The sequence below is a fragment of the Macrobrachium nipponense genome, chromosome 1 (genome assembly GCF_015104395.2).
Source record: "Macrobrachium nipponense isolate FS-2020 chromosome 1, ASM1510439v2, whole genome shotgun sequence".
NCBI lineage: Eukaryota > Metazoa > Arthropoda > Malacostraca > Decapoda > Palaemonidae > Macrobrachium > Macrobrachium nipponense.
The window spans coordinates 114,443,945-114,464,730 of record NC_087200.1 but is presented as its reverse complement, the minus strand read 5'-3'; positions in this window follow the sequence as shown (position 1 = coordinate 114,464,730).

The following is a 20,786-nucleotide window of genomic DNA, read 5'->3' as shown; positions in this document are numbered from 1 at the left end:
AATTTAATTAAATTATAAAATAATATTTGAATTTTTTTTGTAGTTAAATTAAATATTTGGGGTTATTATGTATGTAGTATGTATGTATATTATGATATATATATATATATATATATATATATATATATATAGATATATAGTATATATTTATATATTATATTATATATATAATATATAAGCATTAACTTACAAATGTCCTTTAATATCCAATTCGCCCTACCTCGGCGTCAATGAAGTCCTGATTTCTCCTCTGTGCACTGGTTCGAATTCACGAGAGGGCGAAATTATTATCAACTAAAAAATTCCCCTTCGGTTAACATATATGAATATATAATTCCGAGATAGAGAAAATTGGATATTAAAGGACATTTGTAGCTTAATGCATGTATACGAATCATGGGGCTGTGATAAAACTTCATATATATATACATATACATATATATATATATAATATATATATATATATATATATATACTATATATATATATATATATATATATAGAAAGGTTGCCTTTGTATTAGATCAAATATATATATATAATATATATAATATTATATATATTTATCATATTATATATATATATACATATATAATATATATATATTTATAAATAAAATATATATAATATATATATATATATATATATATATATATATATTATATATATATATATATATAGTTGATCGAATTGAAAAAGCAACCTTTTTATCTGCGGAATAGGGCAACCCAAAAACAATAAAAAAAATTTTTTTGGATTTTTGTTAGTACGAGTTTACACATATTCATAAGGTCAATGAATAAGAGCAGTACTTTATACACTGATGAGCGTATTAAGAAATGTTTTAATAATAGTTAAATTACATTATGAAAACTTACAAATAACAAAAAAGAGAGTAGCTTATTCGAATGCCCCCCCCCCCCCCCGCCATCCAATCCCCCACCAAAAATGAAAAGGTACATGCTTCGAGACGATTCAGCATATGAACCCTGCAACAAAATGCCCATTGTGTCTCAAGCTACGTGAAAAACAATGGATCTCTTCCTCTCCATCCTGTCTCTGCCCCGCTGTTAATATTCTGAGTTCTTGTAAGAATTATTTTAAAAACGGGAACGCTTTCAAAAGACCAGCACGAAGATACTTCACCCAATTTTTGTTTATTGTTTGAAAATACGATAGAGTCTGTCTGTCTCTCTCTCTCTCTCTCTCTCTCTCTCTTCTCTCTCTCTATATATATATATATATATATATTTATACATATTATATTACACACACACACACACACAACACACACACACACACACACACACACACATATATATATATATATATATATATATATATATATATATATATTATATATATATATATATTATATATAGATCAAGTATAAAAGGCCCATTAAAACACTCTGGTTTAAAGCTAAGGAATACTATATTTCGGTGGACTCGCTTCCACCCTTATCAAGCAGTGAATGACAGAAGAAGTATCATTAGCAAAATAATATAGTGGGAGATCTGCCCTAAGGTGATGCCTGGGGTCACCGCTAAGCCGCCGGCGGTTCTGTTAATTGTCTTAAAACCGATTCATCTTTGCATTAAGGAAGATATTGTCTACCTGGTCAGAGTCCCAGGGTCATTGGAAAGGTTGATCTATTATCTTGTTGTTTTATCAGTGAAGATTCTACCATCTGACATTTGTGCGACAGAACCACCAGGCATCACTTAAGGGCATAATCTCCCACCATATATTTCGTAAATAAAACTATTTCTGTCATTCACTTCTTCATAAGGGTGGAAGTGAGGCCATCGAAATATAGTCCTTAGCTTTATACATGAGACGTATCCTGTTTTGACAGAAGAATTTATTTATACACACACATACATACTGTATAAATATATATATATATATATATATATATATATATATATATATATATATATATATATATATATATATATATGTGTGTGTGTGTGTGTGTGTGTGTGTGTGTATACACGTATATATACACACGTACATAAAGAGAGAGAGAGAGAGAGGGGGGGGAAGGGGAGAGAGCGAGAGAGAGAGATAGAGAGAGAGAGAGAGAGAGAGAGAGAGAGAGAGAGAGATTTGGCAAATGATCATGCATATTAGTCCTGACAGTGGGAGATCCGTAAGCCTTGGAGCGTTATATGACCTTCATTTCAGAGACAATAGCTCCCCTCTAGGCAGAAATTATTATACTTCATTATTATGGGATCGCGACTTCCCCAAATGAAGTAAATGAGGCACTGAACAAGAGACACACGTAATCTGTTTGGTAGCATTCCTGCTAGGTGAACTGTGTATCTGTATTTACTTTTGAATTTACAAAAATTTCTACTCAGGTGCACACAGGGCATCCTATAACGCCGACGAACAGCTAAGCGAGAACTGACGCAAACTCTAATGTTTAAATTGCAGGAATAGTATTGAGATAATGTGCCGAATTCTACTGTGAATAAATGTCACGAAGTTAGTTTTACGAAGGAGACAAAAGATAATATTTTTATAGTGCGAAAGGAAACCAACATCACAATAAGTAACACGACAGAATCCCATTTACTCAATCCCCGTGCCACAGAGGTTAATTGAAGTTGTAATATGAATGTATATTTTTATATTTTTGGGTATATTAGTTAAGGTTGAAGGGGAAATTAAAGTTCACCCATTCCGAGTCCTACACTCCAGTAGTTCCTCGCTGGACGAGTGGTTTTTGCGCTCGGCTGCCAATTCGGTGGTCCGAAGTTCGAATCCCGGCTCTGCCAACACGGAATCAGAGGAATTCATTTCTGGTGATAGAAATTCATTTCTCGATATAGTGTGGTTCGGATCCCACAATAACCTGTAGTTCCCGTTGCTAGGTGACCAATTGGTTCCTAGCCACGTAAAAATATCTAATCCTTTGGGCCAACCCTAGGAGAGCTGTTAATCAGCTCAGTAGTCTGGTAAAACTAACTTAACTTCCTACACTCCAGTTTTATCTGAATTTGTTTTTGAGTGGAAGCAAATCACAATTTTGAAAAACAATTTGGTCATTTTCTCTTGAGAGGTGGAACTTGGTTGCTGCCTCATATACGATTCTTTAATATCTCAGAATCTGACTTACAGCGTTAAAATAACTACCACGTAATTTCACAGCTTAATTCAAGTCAACCTTCATAGGTTATGTAGGAGTGGTTTTTATTGCCCTGCTTAATTCAAGCCCACATTAATAGGTTATGCATAATTTTATTTCACTATTTAATTCGAGCCTACCTTAATAGGTAATGTAAGTTTTTTCTTAATTTACACATTCGTTATAGCCTACCTTTATAGTAATGTTGCAGAGTTTTTTCTTAATTTCACAGCTTAATTCAAGCCACCTTCATAGGTTATGTGCGATTCTTTTTTCTTATTTCGCTGCTTAACTAAAGTCCACCTTAATAGGTTATGGAACAGTTTTTTTTCTTTTTTTTACTATTCAATTCAAGCCTACCTTAATGGGCAATGTAAGTTTTTTTTTTATTTTACTGCTCAATTCAAGCCTACCTTAATAGGCTATGTAAGAGTTTTTTTTCTTTATTTCACTGCATAATTCAAGGCCACCTCAATAGGTTATGTGAGAGTTTTTTTTATTTCAATGCTTAATTCAAGGCCACCTTAATAGGTTATGTGAGAGTTTTTTTTTAATATCCACTGAACGAAATACCTACCGAGAAGTGCCTCAGGATAACGGTGTTATTGTGTGGATGGCCAACCAAGGAATACTTAATTGCAAAAGGGCAAATTTACTTACAGGTAGGTTATCATATTCCCAAAAATTGCTGACGACAGAAGAATTGTGGATATTACTCATTAAATTATAGATTAAAGGTTTACTGGAATCAAATATAAATGATTGTAACTACATTGCTGTCAAATGAGGCTCGATTGTTTGGTTACATTTCTCTTCTTCTATGAACTTGTTGCCCCTTATGAAACAGTGGGAACTAACAATATAAAAACCATTTCTTCGATAAATATACAGCCTACATACATAACGCTGAATAGTTGTACCCACGACAAAATACAAATAAAGAAAAAAAGATCCTATATACACACAATGCTTGAGCTATTATTAAAATTAAAATCCAGTTCAATGCACAGGAAAGATTCAGCTTTTGAAAATGATACAATCTATTTTTATAAAGTCTGTTCTCATATTCTGTATATTTATAGAAAGCTATTAACAGGCTCTACGTTAAATGATGAATGGACTAGAATATAATGCCAAGTGATCTTCTATTTCCAGTGACACTGAACTTTGCCAATAACCTGAGTTGCCGAACGCTAAGGTATATTTAAATCCTTTATGCAAATCTTCTTAGATTTACGTTCTCGAGATAATGTTGCATAAAAATTATCGTGATTTCAATTGAATGTTTGACGATATATATATAAAATTTTCCACCACACACCTGCTCCTTGTTGCTGGAGGTCCCGACGGAATGAGTTCTATGTTCTCTCACTAGATAACATAGAATATACGTACAACAACTTGTCATTAGCTTTTTATTAGCTTTAACAGGGTTGCCCCCAAGAAAAACAATACAAGAGTCACTCATCTATTCATCTCTAAGGACTGTGTCGGGAATGACCACCTTCCTCAGAAAACATCCATTTCACTAACATCATCATCAACACACCATACCCCTTACCCTTCACTAAGGGTATTCATGTCTATCTTGCATGCCCACCATTCCATCCTGGTGACAGAAACCATCATAATCCTGCATTTATTTTAACCCTTCTAGTTTAAAAGGTTTTCTTAGTATTCGTTTCCTTCTTACTCATTCTATTATTATTGTACATTTTCTCTAAATACTTAAATGTATCCATTCTCTTAGTCTAACGACCGTGCATTCATATTTACGTACACTACGATAAACATTCATCTTATTTCATAAATCTTTTAAGGATATATTGCTACATTCCTTGCTATATACATTTTAGATTCCCCTTAAATTGGTACACACAACCACAACACAGCACACACCACACACCCACACACAACAATATAGTCTATATATAATATATATTATATATATATAACTATATTCTCCATTATACATGTGTAATTATACATATATATGCACACACACATCATACACATATATCATGTACATATAATGATATCGCATCACCGTTATTCATATACACGCATTAAGCTACAACTGTCCTTTAATAACTAATTCGCTCTACCTCGGAATTAATCTAGTTACATAATGTCAACAGAAAGGGATTTTTTCTTTTTAGTTGATGAGAAAATCCGTCGACTTCATGGGTCTCGAAACATGGAACCAAGAAATCAGGACCCGGTTCCTTGGTTCGAGCCCATGAGCCGACGAATTAATTATCAACTAAAAAATTAAATATACAAAAATAAAATAAAAATTCCCCATCGTTTGACATATATGAAAATATATTAATTCCGAGGTAGAGCGAATTAGATATTAAGGGATACTTGCAGCGTAATGCGTATGTGCACACACACACACACACACACACACACATACACACATATATATTATATATATATATATATATATATAATATATATATTTATATATGTGTGTGTGTGTGTATGTGTGTGTGTGTGTGTGTGGGTGTGCATATATATATAATATATATATATATATATATATATATATATATATATATATATACATATATATATACATATATATATCATATATATATTCATATATATATAGATATATATATTATATATATATATATGTATATATTAATATATAGATATATTTATATAATATATACATTATATATATATATATATATATATATATATATATATGTCTGTGTATGTATGTGTGTGTAAATCAATTACCTCACTTCCATCCATACTCTTTTAAATACTGTTCCGTCTGATTACCTTCCATTTGAAAGTACAGTATTATATTACATTCGATACTATTTGCTACCTATATTTTCCTTTTAAAGACGCATTCAAACTTTTCATCTCTCTTTAATGAAACTGATGCAAATCGACATAAAGCGAACCAACCATTAAACGAATTACTTTAAGAGGAAAAAGTTATGACTTCAGTAATTGTCATCAGCCGATGTTTTCACATATCATTCACTTCACACTCGTCTCATAAGCCCTTTTACTAATTCCAATAACTGTCACACCAGCACGTATCATTTCCCAGGCTGCATTCAGCGTTTCATTCATAAATAACACTCCCTTGTCCTTTTATAACTTGACACTAAAGTGAGACACAACTCGTTTCCATAGTCAAGTCTTCTCAAACTCTCAGCAATTGACCCTCTGTACCATACCCTCTGGGTTTCTCCAGCGCACAAATCATCATAAGATGTTAAGAGGATTATTGCTTTGTCTCAACTTTCACACTCTTGTCTTACTTTAATGGGCGTTACGTCTGTCCGTCCGTCTGTCATTCAGTCAAGTCCAAACGGCTGGTCCGATGGGCATGAAACTAGGCAGGGTTATAGTGGGAACCCCTAAGATGGTTTTAATTAGGTTTCAAGCAACAAAAGACACCAAAGGCGCCGGAGAAGGAGTGGCGCCTACCCAGAAACGGGGCTGGTTCTGCCCGTAGACTTAATACCGTTACGAATTTATTTACGTATAAATATAACTGTTGCTAAACCACCAATTGATCAACTCGACCGCTTGAACCCCCTAACAAGGCCTGTTTTATCCGTCTTAGTTTCCCAGTTAAAGGTCAGACGTCCCAAGTATACATAATATATGATTCATATAGATAAATTTACAACCTTTCCCGACAAGGTTCTCACCTACAGTCCTACCACTCTTGAAACCTTCCACTCCCCAACCGTACCGTGCATCTTAGAATAAAGAAATGCGCTGCTAATACTGCCAAGTTTAATGAGTATTTTGAAGGGATGTTGAATAAAGACAATACAAGAGAGGCAGAGCTCCATGACAAAAGATTAGAGGGGACTGACTGCATGTATATTATAAATATTATATATATATATATATATATATATATATATATATATATATATATGTATATGTATGTATGCATATATATCGTATATAAATACATACACACACACACACACACACACACACACACACACACATATATATATATATATATATATATATATATATATATATATATATATATATATATATATATATATATATATCACAACCAAGGGGCAGGCAGGTGACGACCAAGGAATACATCAAATCAGGCGTTGACTGAAGGAAACAGGCCAATCTACATAGTTTTTTATTCCAACGTTTCGTAATAACATTTATTACATCTTCTGGGAATCTGTCAATTAATTAAAATAATATTATAAAACAATCTTAAATTTACTAAAAAATTAAAAAAATTGTAAAAAGACTAAAATTTACTAAAATATACAATTACAGAAAATTATTATTTAAAAGCTGGAACCGCCAACCAACCTTAAGTTAAGAGAGAGAAAGACTGAATGATAGGAGACAACAAAAAAAGGAGACACGTTAACTAAGGTACAGTTGGATGGAGGAGGTTTGGGTATTCAACTGGGGAACCAGCTGCTTAATGAGTAATGACTCTAAAATGGGCAATTCTTGGGGGTTTGGTGTTTGCCCTATAATGCAAAAATCGTCTCTTTCGATATGTGTTTTGCAGATTTTTGCATGGTTCCTGATATTTGAATGTTCAGGGTTGGAGAGCCTACTTCCTGTTCGGAAGCTTATTCCACGATGAGAATCGATTCTGACCTTCAGTAACCTCTTCGTAGATCCCACGTAAGTCCCAGAGTTACACTTTGGGCAAGTATATTTATATACTACATTTGAGGTCAAGAAGGGACTCAATCGATCTTTATATTTAAAGAAAGACCCAATTGTTAATGGATTTTTTGGTATTAGTTTAATACTGACTGCACCATAATGTTTTTCCATAATCTGGGTAAACTTTTTTCTGAAGGAGTCATCATGTAAAATGGAAATTTTGCATAAATGACTAACTTTGGTACCGTGATAAATGTTTTCGTATTGTTAAAAAACTGCTTATTAAGAAAACTCCGAAGCCTCTTATAAAATAGCTTTTGAGGGAAGCAATTATTTTTAAAATATTCCAATAGGTAATTTATTTCCTGATTGAAGGAATGCCAGTTTGATGTGATAAAAAATGCCCTATGTATAAGAGTTGACAATGAATTAAGCTTAAAATTATAAAAACATGAGCTGTAATAATTAGATCCTAGACCTGTAAAAGTTTTCTTCCTAAAAACAGAAGTGTTAAAAGAACCATTCTCTCGTGTAACGAGTACATCTAAATAAGCCAGTTGACTATTTTCCTCTCTTTCGACCGTAAACTTAATATTGTTATGTTGGGAATTAACATACGCTAAGAAAGAGTCAATATCAGAGTTTCTCTTGAATAATGCGAATGTGTCATCCACATACCTCACGTAAAAAATAGGGTGAAACCTAAGAGGACAATCATCAAGCATGCGCTCCTCCAGGGAGGACATGAAGATGTTAGCGAATGTCGGGCCCAAAGGAGAGCCCATGGCTACACCGTCTGTTTGTTTAAAAAGTTTACCATCAAAAACAAAGGCAGTGTCCCGCACTGCTAATTCTAAAAATGTTTTAAAATGAGACCGGTTAAAATTGCTAAAAACAGAATCGGGTTCAGGAAATAATTTATCTAATATGATGTCAATTGTCTCCTCCACGGGGACATTTGTGAATAGAGATTCCACATCGAAACTGGCCATTAATAAACCTGAAGTCTTGTGATAAAATTTTGTCTTTAAAATGGTACGAGTTATTCAGAATGAAATTATTTTTTTGTTAGTGGTTCAAGTAAGGGTACCAAAAATTTAGCTAATTTATAATTAGGCGTATTGTAAGATGCCAGAATGGGCCTCAAAGGAGTATTGGGCTTATGTATTTTGGGCAGCCCATATAGAATTCCATATGATGATCCAGTCACAAACAAATCCTTGATATGTGTTTTCATTGATGAAAAAACATATCAAGATTTGTTGTGACTGGATCACATATGGAATTCTATATGGGCTGCCCAAAATAATAAGCCCAATACTCCTTTGAGGCCCATTCTGGCATCTTACAATACGCCTAATTATAAATTAGCTAAATTTTTGGTACCCTTACTTGAACCACTAACAAAAAATAATTTTACTCTGAATAACTCGTACCATTTTAAAGACAAAATTTTATCACAAGACTCAGGTTTATTAATGGCCAGTTTAGATGTGGAATCTCTATTCACAAATGTCCCCGTGGAGGAGACAATTGACATCATATTAGAGATTTATTTCCTGAACCCGATTCTGTTTTTAGCAATTTTAACCGGTCTCATTTTAAAACATTTTTAGAATTAGCAGTGCGGGACACTGCCTTTGTTTTTGATGGTAAACTTTTTAAACAAACAGACGGTGTAGCCATGGGCTCTCCTTTGGGCCCGACATTCGCTAACATCTTCATGTCCTCCCTGGAGGAGCGCATGCTTGATGATTGTCCTCTTAGGTTTCACCCTATTTTTTACGTGAGGTATGTGGATGACACATTCGCATTATTCAAGAGAAACTCTGATATTGACTCTTTCTTAGCGTATGTTAATTCCCAACATAACAATATTAAGTTTACGGTCGAAAGAGAGGAAAATAGTCAACTGGCTTATTTAGATGTACTCGTTACACGAGAGAATGGTTCTTTTAACACTTCTGTTTTTAGGAAGAAAACTTTTACAGGTCTAGGATCTAATTATTACAGCTCATGTTTTTATAATTTTAAGCTTAATTCATTGTCAACTCTTATACATAGGGCATTTTTTATCACATCAAACTGGCATTCCTTCAATCAGGAAATAAATTACCTATTGGAATATTTTAAAAATAATTGCTTCCCTCAAAAGCTATTTTATAAGAGGCTTCGGAGTTTTCTTAATAAGCAGTTTTTTAACAATACGAAAACATTTATCACGGTACCAAAGTTAGTCATTTATGCAAAATTTCCATTTTTACATGATGACTCCTTCAGAAAAAAGTTTACCCAGATTATGGAAAAACATTATGGTGCAGTCAATATTAAACTAATACCAAAAAATCCATTAACAATTGGGTCTTTCTTTAAATATAAAGATCGATTGAGTCCCTTCTTGACCTCAAATGTAGTATATAAATATACTTGCCCAAAGTGTAACTCTGGGACTTACGTGGGATCTACGAAGAGGTTACTGAAGGTCAGAATCGATTCTCATCGTGGAATAAGCTTCCGAACAGGAAGTAGGCTCTCCTACCCTGAACATTCAAATATCAGGAACCATGCAAAAATCTGCATAACACATATCGAAAAAGACGATTTTTGCATTATAGGGCAAACACCAAACCCCCAAGAATTGCCCATTTTAGAGTCATTACTCATTAAGCAGCTGGTTCCCCAGTTGAATACCCAAACCTCCTCCATCCAACTGTACCTTAGTTAACGTGTCTCCTTTTTTGTTGTCTCCTATCATTCAGTCTTTCTCTCTCTTAACTTAAGGTTGGTTGGCGGTTCCAGCTTTTAAATAATAATTTTCTGTAATTGTATATTTTAGTAAATTTTAGTCCTTTTACAATTTTTTTTAATTTTTTAGTAAATTTAAGATTGTTTTATAATATTATTTTAATTAATTGACAGATTCCCAGAAGATGTAATAAATGTCATTACGAAACGTTGGAATAAAAAACTATGTAGATTGGCCTGTTTCCTTCAGTCAACGCCTGATTTGATATATATATATATATATATATATATATATATATATATATATATATATATATATATATATGTGTGTGTGTGTGTGTGTGTGTGTGTGTGTGTGTACCGCTTTCTGTAACAGAATGCGGATCTAAGCAAACACATCACTGCTGTTTGTAAAAGGCTGATCATGTTCCAAGGTCTATGTTTAATTCACTACCATTGAAAAAATCACTGCAAGCTTCTATGAAGCAACTTAACAATGTTTACTTTGCTATTGCAATATCCTTTCATACAAAGCAAATAAGGGCGTCAAATATCGATAAGGAAATTGATGTCGTAAAACATGAAAAAGAACCAAAATTAGATTAGCTATCACATATTATGGTGTAAGGAAGACCAGGGTACAAATGTTGCATGACTCAATTTAACTTGCACATTGGACAGTATGTTTCATTTGCAAAACTATGTTGGGTGCATTGGAACTATATATCATCAGTGCATTCCAGGTAGTCACAAGCTAACAAATACTCACGCAACACCCCTGCCCACCCCAACCTTCCCCACACAACATACTTACACACACACCCAATATATATAGATATAATATATTATAATAAGTAAGATATATATATTATTATATATATATATATAATACATATAATATATATAATACATATCTATAATATAATACATAATTATATATATACATATATATATATACATATATATATATATTAGATATATATATAATAATATAATTATACTGAATATGTGTGGTGTGTGTGTGGTGGTGTGTGGGGGTTGGTGTGTGTGTATGTGTGTGTGTGCATATATATGTGTGTTGTGTCTGAGGAAGAGCTCGTGTATATGTGAGTGTGAGTATTAATTTGATCGCACATTGATATATGGCTGAAAAAAAAAACAGGAGAGAGAGAGAGAGAGAGAGAGAGAGAGAGAAACTTAATCATTTTAACAATCGTTGCGTAGTTTATCATCCTTCAGAGTATGGGCTAATAATACTTTGCATAAAAAAACTGCAGTTAATTAACGACTTTTTTAAACCAAACTAATTTCCTCATAATTGGTGCGTCCATAATCAAATAACCTAAAAATAAAGACCTAACCCTACGTACTTGCTTTGGTTGCTTTTCTGATTCACTTCTTCTTGACATTTGAGTCACAGTAAGAGAAAATCAATAGGTTCCAGAGGTCGCCATGCAATGCAATCCCGGGGCGGATTACGACGCGCATTTGTTAAAATCCTTCTCAGCAGTGTCAGATGTTAAACCTATATATACTTTACAATATGATATCCTATTTATTTAGCATTCTACATGTAGCTGGCTTTTCATTCAGATAAAAATCCTTATTCATTTTAGATCTGTTTATTGTATAAAATAAGTTAGACTTCAGTTTTCTCAGTCAGAAACATCGATACGATATACACCAGTGTTGAAAACAAATATAGGCGTGTGTGAATGCAACTTGAGCATTTGAACCATACTGTGTTCATGCATGCGATTCGATATTTTTCACTTTCATGACAATCCGCAAGAACTCAGCTTATATAATGACCGTAACATACCTATTTTTCTAGCATAGCATTTTTCTAATAAAGAAGATCTAGCGAAATACAAATTTCATCATGTAACACCTTTATCAAATGTAATTGACAATAGGATTTAGGGCTAAGTTATATGAAAAAAGGGAGAGAAATTCTCTTTCACTTTATTTCTAAGGTTCTTATCAATGCATTCTTTCATCCTTATTATCTATCAGACGCGTCAGAAGATTCACCAACTGGTCTGAATGGCGCTTGGCATAAGAAAGGCAATACTTCTGGAAAGGAAGGAGGTCCTATAAGCCGGTATTTGGGTTACTTCTACTTGAAATATCGTGGCAGGGCTGCGTATCCATAAACACACGCATATACATACATACATACCTAGAGATTATAGAAATAAAATCAATGGATGCAGTAAACTGTATAAGTGGAGGTGCTTATCTGAAAGGAAAACCATCCACAGATACTCAAATATCGCAGTCATGGAAATAAAACAGATCACAGCAATTAAATGAGCGAGAAAATAACACTGGGTAATGTTAAAGGCTACAGAGGAGAGCAGAGGTCGGCAGTGATCAGAGACTTGTCACCTCCTCACCAAGACCGCAATGAAAAGCAACGCCTTCCACCCAAGAAAATACAGTTATAAATGTTTAATACCGTAAAACTTGCAAAAGGAAGAACGTTAAGAAGATTTACAAAAGAATATTGAATTAGTAGGAGTCACATCTGATGAGCTCTAGGCAATCAGTGGGGATTCAATTAACATCTGGAATGGATTTCAGTCTAACATAGAGAGATGAAGATGTTATGTATTCACGTCTACACAATGAAATTAATTGAATCGCAAGAAAAAACAATGGAAAATATCTGGAACAATAGGCGACTAATGATGACAGTACCACATTCGGGGAGTAGCACTTTTCTTCGTATAACCCACAGAACTATTGATGAAATGTTAACAGGTGAAAAGAGAGAGAGAGAGAGAGAGAGAGAGAGAGACGAAATACCTGCCAAAAGAGTTATGGGTTAATACCAGCAGGACAACAAAATAATGCTGGAAGTAACAATTATGTTACGTCAAGAGTAGGAGACATGAAGGGAATTATTTTATTGATGTGCACAAGCGGAAGAAGACCTAAATCTATTAAAGAATGAATTCACTATTTCTGAAGTAGACTCAAGTATAAAAAAACCAAACTCATTCAATCTAATGGGAAACCCTGTAATCTTTAAATCGCGTTTTCTCGGCTGTAGTACGTCAAGACTCAAATGAATTATGCACCAAATACAGTGTGTACTGTATGCAGAAATAAAATTATTTAATTTTGCTGGTATATTTCTTCTACAGTTAATCCATAAAGTTAACCAATTTGCCGAAGTTATGCGCTTTTCTTACCACCATAAATTTAGTTTTACTCTCTAGAGGAGGAACTAATTATTATCGTTCTTTATTCACCAGTCAGACCGACAGGCAGTACAATTTGACAATAGTATGCTAAAGTAATTGTTATCTCCAACTAATAATAGCTTAGTTTTAATAGCTTGATACCTAACAGCCAATATGCAACAGTCTGTATAATCATTTTATTGGATTTTAAAATTTACTATATCTGATACTATTAACAGGGATACAATTAATATTGTAGTTTGCAGGGCTGTATAAATCTTGCTGTTGCCAGTGCTGATGTATATGCCGGCTTGCCCCATCTGGTTACTTCTTATTAGACTAAATAAATCTGCTTTAGTAGCCACATTGTTGCCTCTTAACATATTCTGGGCTTCAAAGTCTGTTGGAGAAATTTAAGCTCATGCATACTAAGAGGTTTGAAAATTTACTTTGGCAGAAAATGATTGCTGTATTATTCGTGATCCATAGTTTGGCTCTATATCTCATCTGCAGTTTCTAGCCCAAATAGGGTAGCGGTCTTGCTCTTTGTTTTTTTCAGGAAATCTTAAACACAAAATTGACAAAAATCATTCCTGAATAATAACAGGCTTCCTACACTAATCTGTAGACATTTTTAAGGCACATTTGAACCCTCGAGGCTACTCACAGATCTTATAAGAAAAAAAAACTATTTATTTAATTACAGTATAAATGTAATTACAGCCTGGATTAATTTACATTCATACAGTTGTAATTCAGGGGAGAATACACTGTACGTACTTGACGGAACCAAATCAAAGCATGACATAAAGGTGATTTGTACGGCTTCAAGTCCAATTGCGTATTACTACGAGGTGCATATATAAAGCTATGTAATATGTCACACCTATAATTGAACATACTTATTTATATTGCACAGTCAAAGTTAGGCTAGTCTGTAAAAATAACTTACTTCCATAATTAGCCAAGACCTGAGCTGCAGTTCACAGTCTGTGGAGAGGGACAGTTAGAAAAAATGAGCATATCTGAAGGTTATGCCAATTAGGCTACCTTTGCTAAGGTTAGGGTATGGTAGGCTACCCTTGGTTATTTGATGATCTACCTTGGTAGACTAGCTAGTTGGTAAAGTTTACAAGTAGAATAGCTTGTTGGTAAAGTTTACTATTAAAGCTATAATGTAGTATGAATTGGGAGTATCCTTTAGGGTAAAAATGATAATGACAACATTGAGGAATAGCTTATTACCATTAAGTGTTCTGATCCATTAAATTCAGCTAAGTCCTCTGCATACATGGAGGCTTGAGAACTTATTGATAACATGGTAAATAATAGAAAGGAACAAAGCCGGATGATTACTAATTGTGGGTCAGAGCCAAGAAGGCAAGGAAAAGTAACTGACTGAGTGCAGTAACTATAGAGATATTGCACTTCCGTTGTTCGAGATAAACATGTTCAGTACGCATCAATTGGCTGGAAAGAAAAACTGATAAATGTTTATTGATGAGTGAGCTGGTTTACAAAAGGCAAGATTGCACAGATCAATTATTTCCGTTGAGACATTATGCAGCAGTGTGGAATATAAACATTTTAAAAACTAATTGTAATTATCCATGAACAAAGTTAATGCAAAACTGACGTTGTAAAAGCTTTGCCAAGTGAATTGGTAGTAAATAATGGGGTACTACGGGGAATGTTCTGTCACCTTTGATGCTTACCTTTCTCATATATATATATATATATATATATATATATATATATATATATATATATATATATATATATATATAATAATAATAATAATAATAATAATAATAATAATAATAATAACTAAAAGGACCTCATTCAAACTGGATGGTCTCTAGCAGTTATTTACAGGGAAACGTTACAAGCTTTCAAGGACAAAGAGTCCTTATTATCGAGTATCCATGAATGGATACTTGATAATGACGACTTTATTTAATAAATAACTCTGGCAGAGACTATCCAATTTGAATGAGGTCCTTTTAGTAATTGTACTATTCCACAGAACAATTGTGTATGTGATAAGAATACATATATATATATATATATATATATATATATATATATATATATTATATATATATACTATAATATATATATATATATATATATATATTAGAAAATTAAATAGGCAATAACATAAAACAGGCAAAAATAACAAGAATAACTCTACAAAAGGAATAACAATAATCGTAACAATATGGAATTACTATGAGATTCACAGCCGGAATAAAATTTTATCAACGTACCTGACCAAGATGACACTTTGTCTCAGGGAATCTTACATCCCTACCTCATTTTTTACTGTATTCTGTATTACGAAAGTAGCATAATTCTGGTAATTATAAGAGTAACACCGACTTCTTGTAGACATCGCCAACAAACTCAGAGGAATGTCTTTCGAAGAGATAATGACGTCACTTATGACCAATACTCCTTGTTTACACTTGGTAGTAGTAGTAGTAGTAGTAGTATATAGGATTTGTGCCATGAGTCGAGTGCTAGAATCATTGAAGAATGGGGTTTCCATAAGTAATCCCAGAAATTACTTTCTATCACTATTTCTCCATTGAAAAATTATATAATCAAAAATCAATTAACAAAGTGACATTTGACATTCGCCGTAATTCCTTTGATATTTTTCCTACTATTACAGTGACGGACATTGTAATAAATAGAGCATATATAATTATCTTTCTGCGCCTTATGAAAGTCAACAAATGACGAAAACTTGGTAGCCTTGGATGTCCTGGTGTACTCCTTACCCCAAAAAGGGCCTTATTATTCATTTACCTGTTCAAGCTTATGTAGGATTTTCTATGGGCCTCCTCACTTCTAAACAATTGTGCAGTTCGAATCCCAAAAGCTGTCCTGCAACCACGGGGACCATGACTTATCATAGACGCCATTCTTGAAGCCTTGACAAGATACGAATATTCATTCAGAGTTTCAGAGAAACCGTAACGTATAACTTTGAAACCATACATTAGAGCAGCGGTTCCCAATTACTTTTGGTCATTACCCCACTTTTTTCCAAAATCCTGGCTAGCAGCAAGCTCGTTACCACTCACACCATATCTATCATTTTGTACATAATTAATGTAAAACAGACTCTTTTAGTTGGTTGAGCCTTCCTCTATATTCAATTATTGAAACAAATATATCAAGAAGTACTCTTACTTCTGTTGGGAAAAAAATGATACATATAATAAGGTTGAAAATAAATGGAGAGAATATATAATTGAAATAATTTTTATCAGGGTGAAAAATTACAAATAAATCAATAAATACTTCTGCTGAAAATAAATCAAATAATTTCATGTAAATAATCACAACTTCAGTTGAAAATAAGTAGAAAAAAATATATATATATGTACTTTAAAAAAATCTTCAGTAGTGTGAAAATGACACCTTCGGTTTGAGATCATTTCAGTAATGCGAGGAGCTAGTTTTGTAAATGCATCTGATGTCATTTTCTGGGTTCAATCGATTTCTCTCTTTGCTTCGGATGGTCAACAGAGCTGAAAAGCCGGCCTCACACATGTAAGTTGAACCAAATGGTAAAAGCATGTTAACTGTTTCTAAACTTCTCAGAGGGAACTCTTTGTTACAGCTAATCCAAAATGAAGATAATTTCATGAGGTTAAATTTCATTTGTATAAGGTTGCTTGCTTTTATTTCAAGTATTTCTTCTGCGAGTCCATTTTGTTTAACTGGCAGATGTTCAGTGTTACATGTGAGTGGATTCTGAATCCAAGCATTGTTGAGTGGGTTAATTTCAGGGAAATATTCTTCCATCCTCAGACGCATATCCTCGGACCGGATATGAAAAAAAAAAAAAAAAAAAAAAACTTTACATGCGGCAGCCCTCCCTGCTACTATCCCAATCTCCACCCTCCTCTGAGGTGGCAACTAATTGCCGGCGAGAGATACTGGTGTGTGTATATATATATATATATATATATATATATATATATATATATATATATATATATATATATATATACACACACACACATATATATATATATATATATATACATATTACAGCACCTGTCAAAACGAAAACTGTCATTACCCCCATCTATATATATATATATATATATATATATATATATATATATATATATATATATATCTATATCTATATATATATAGATATATATATATATATATATATATATATATATATATATATATATACAACCTATTCCACTCCAGTCAAAACGAAAACTGTCATTACCCCCTTCCAATGCGACATTACCCCCACGGGGGTAATGTACCCCTATTTTGGAACCGCTGCATTAGAGTGTTCCGCCAGTGGCTTCGGCTGCTTTATTTTACTCTTATGAATAAACTTTTTTCCAATATAAATAATGAAGAATGCTGCAGAAAATGAGGTAGGGATGTAAAGTATCTAAGTAATATCTTTGTCAAATGCACAGAAAAAAGTTATTCCGGAAAAACAATGAAACACTGAATCTCACGTTACATCTTCGGCTACTGCTGGCCACCATTCTATTTGTTTCAATGTATTTTCTCCATTTAAAAACATCTTTCCCGACCTTTGAACAGAATCAGAATACTCTTACTGGAACAAGCTGTTAGACAAAAAACAGGAATCATGTGCGGTTATTAACTTGATGCTAACCTTGGAATTCCAATCACTTGGAATTACAACTCCTAAGTCAGTCAACAACAGAACTTTTCAAATCCAGTTTCTGGACAGCAAAACGTTTTGCGTTCATGTCTATCTGAGGGTGCAAGTACATAAGTATGAACGTGATTTATATGTTTGTAGTCAATAAAGACACGAGTAGAGAGAGAGAAAGACGCTGGGGGGGCGGGGGGGGGGGGGGGGGGGGGGGAGGGGGGGGGGGGGGGGCGGTTAAAGTTTATCAATAGCCGTTGTACAATAATCAATGGCTTTACAATTCTTTTGTGATTTACTGGGCAAGCAATTGAAAATTGCTTCAACATGAATCTCAAAAAGTGTGATTTAACTATCATGCTTGTTTGTAACTCTACTATTACAATATAAAAATCCACAATCACATATCAAATTATATTACTATGTAAAACAAACATAGACTTTCGAATACCTGAATGATGTTCCTCATCAGTGTTGACGTTAAAATGTAAAGTGAGAGAGTAGTTTCCTTCTGAAGAGCATCTAAAATGGAGGGCTGGGCGAGAAGATAACAGCTCATCATCGAAGTGCTGTTATGTAATTCCAAATTCAACAGGCAGTTGCGCCAATCTCCTTACTCTGTCAATGAAATGGGAGGAGTGTATGAAGTGAGCATCAGAGATGGTGCTGAAGAATCGAAGAAGGGACTAGCTAACCAAGAAGCAAGAACACTTAGCAACTAAGACCCTTAGTCAATTACTCGGCACCATCTCTGATGTTCACTTCATACTCTTCCCATTTCATTGACAGACTAAGTAGTTTTAAACGTGCCGATGGTAGGATGATTAGCCTCGATGTCACATCCTTATTTACGAAAGTTTCTCTTGACTCTGTTTTGGAAAATTGAAAGAAACGACATGAGGAAGGGACTATCAGCTTCCTATTCCTTGCGACCACTTTCTCGACTTGGTTATGGTAAAAATCTGTGATGACTGTACTATCTTCACTTTTAATGAGGAATACTTCCAACAAAAGGTTTAGCCAATCTGTGCTTGGAGGTCATAGAAGTTGAAATATTAGAGAGATGTAACCCAAACTGTAAGCCTGCTCTGTGGGTGAGATATGAAGACGACATATTTATTATTTTTTACGGCGACGACGTAGCTTCAGACTGCTTACTGAGTGCTGCTAACAACGTTGTTGATTCTATAAAATTTACAGTTGAAAAAGAGGTTGATAGCAAGATTTCTTTCTTAGATGTTTTAATTCATAGGGATGAAAACAGTAATTCTTTCAAATTTTCAGTTTTTAGAAAAGCGACCAACAAAGAAAATTATATTCATTGTTTTTCCCACCACTCACAAGAAGTTAAAAAGAATGTATTTATTAGCTTTGTTTTAAGGGCACTTCGTATATTCGATCCCGAATTTCTAGACGGAGAGCTTCATCATGTTGTAGATACCTTTAGGTCCTTAAAAGTACCCTGACCATTTCGTTACTGACGTCATCAGCCGAGCTAAAAAGAAGTTTCATATTGATCAAGCTAATAAGGAAATGAATAGAAAGAAACGCGTATCATTGCTCTTCGACTATGAAGTCTCAAAAGTAGGTGATTATGTGAATAAATACCAAGAGGATATAGAAATTGTTCACACTTATAAAAACACTTTGGCACAAGCTCTTACAAAGAATAATAATAGTACCAAGAGAAACAACGGTGTTTACAAGGTTCCATACCATGACTGTAATAGTTGTACTACGTGGAGAGTGTTAGGGGACTGGATGTAAGATTAAGGGAACACAGAAGGGCCTATGATACTCATGCACAGGGCAGCACTTAGTTTAATTTAGACCACAGAATTAATTGGGATGGTGCACGAAGTATTCTTAAAAGGAACGATTCTCAGTGAGAGGATTAGTCGGAGGTGCTGCTATAAACATGGGAATATCTTTTGAAGATAACAAGTCATTTGAAGACCCTTTTATCAACTGGTTCATTGCCAAGCAGTACTCAAAAGATTTTAGTTTCAAAACTGACGTTGACCGTGTGAACCCTGATGCTCTCTCTCTCTCCAGAAGGCAGGATGACCAGACGTCCCGTATTTGACGGGACTGTCCCGTGTCCCGTATCGACCCTCCCCGGGACGCCTTTTGTCCCGTATTTTCAATATCTAAAAAAAAAAAAAAAAAAAAAAAATACAATAAACTAGCGAAATTTGTACTGAGCATTCCCCCTTCAAACGCTCTGGGTGTAGGAACCAGTAGAGCTGATCAAGTCAGAACTACAGATAAAGTGCAATTTCACACTGTCCGGTTCGGAGTTCATCACATATGCTCAAACCAAACACCATCTCTTGAGAGCAGTTGGATCTAGTGCAAAATATGACAAATGGAAAATAACTTAACAACAATG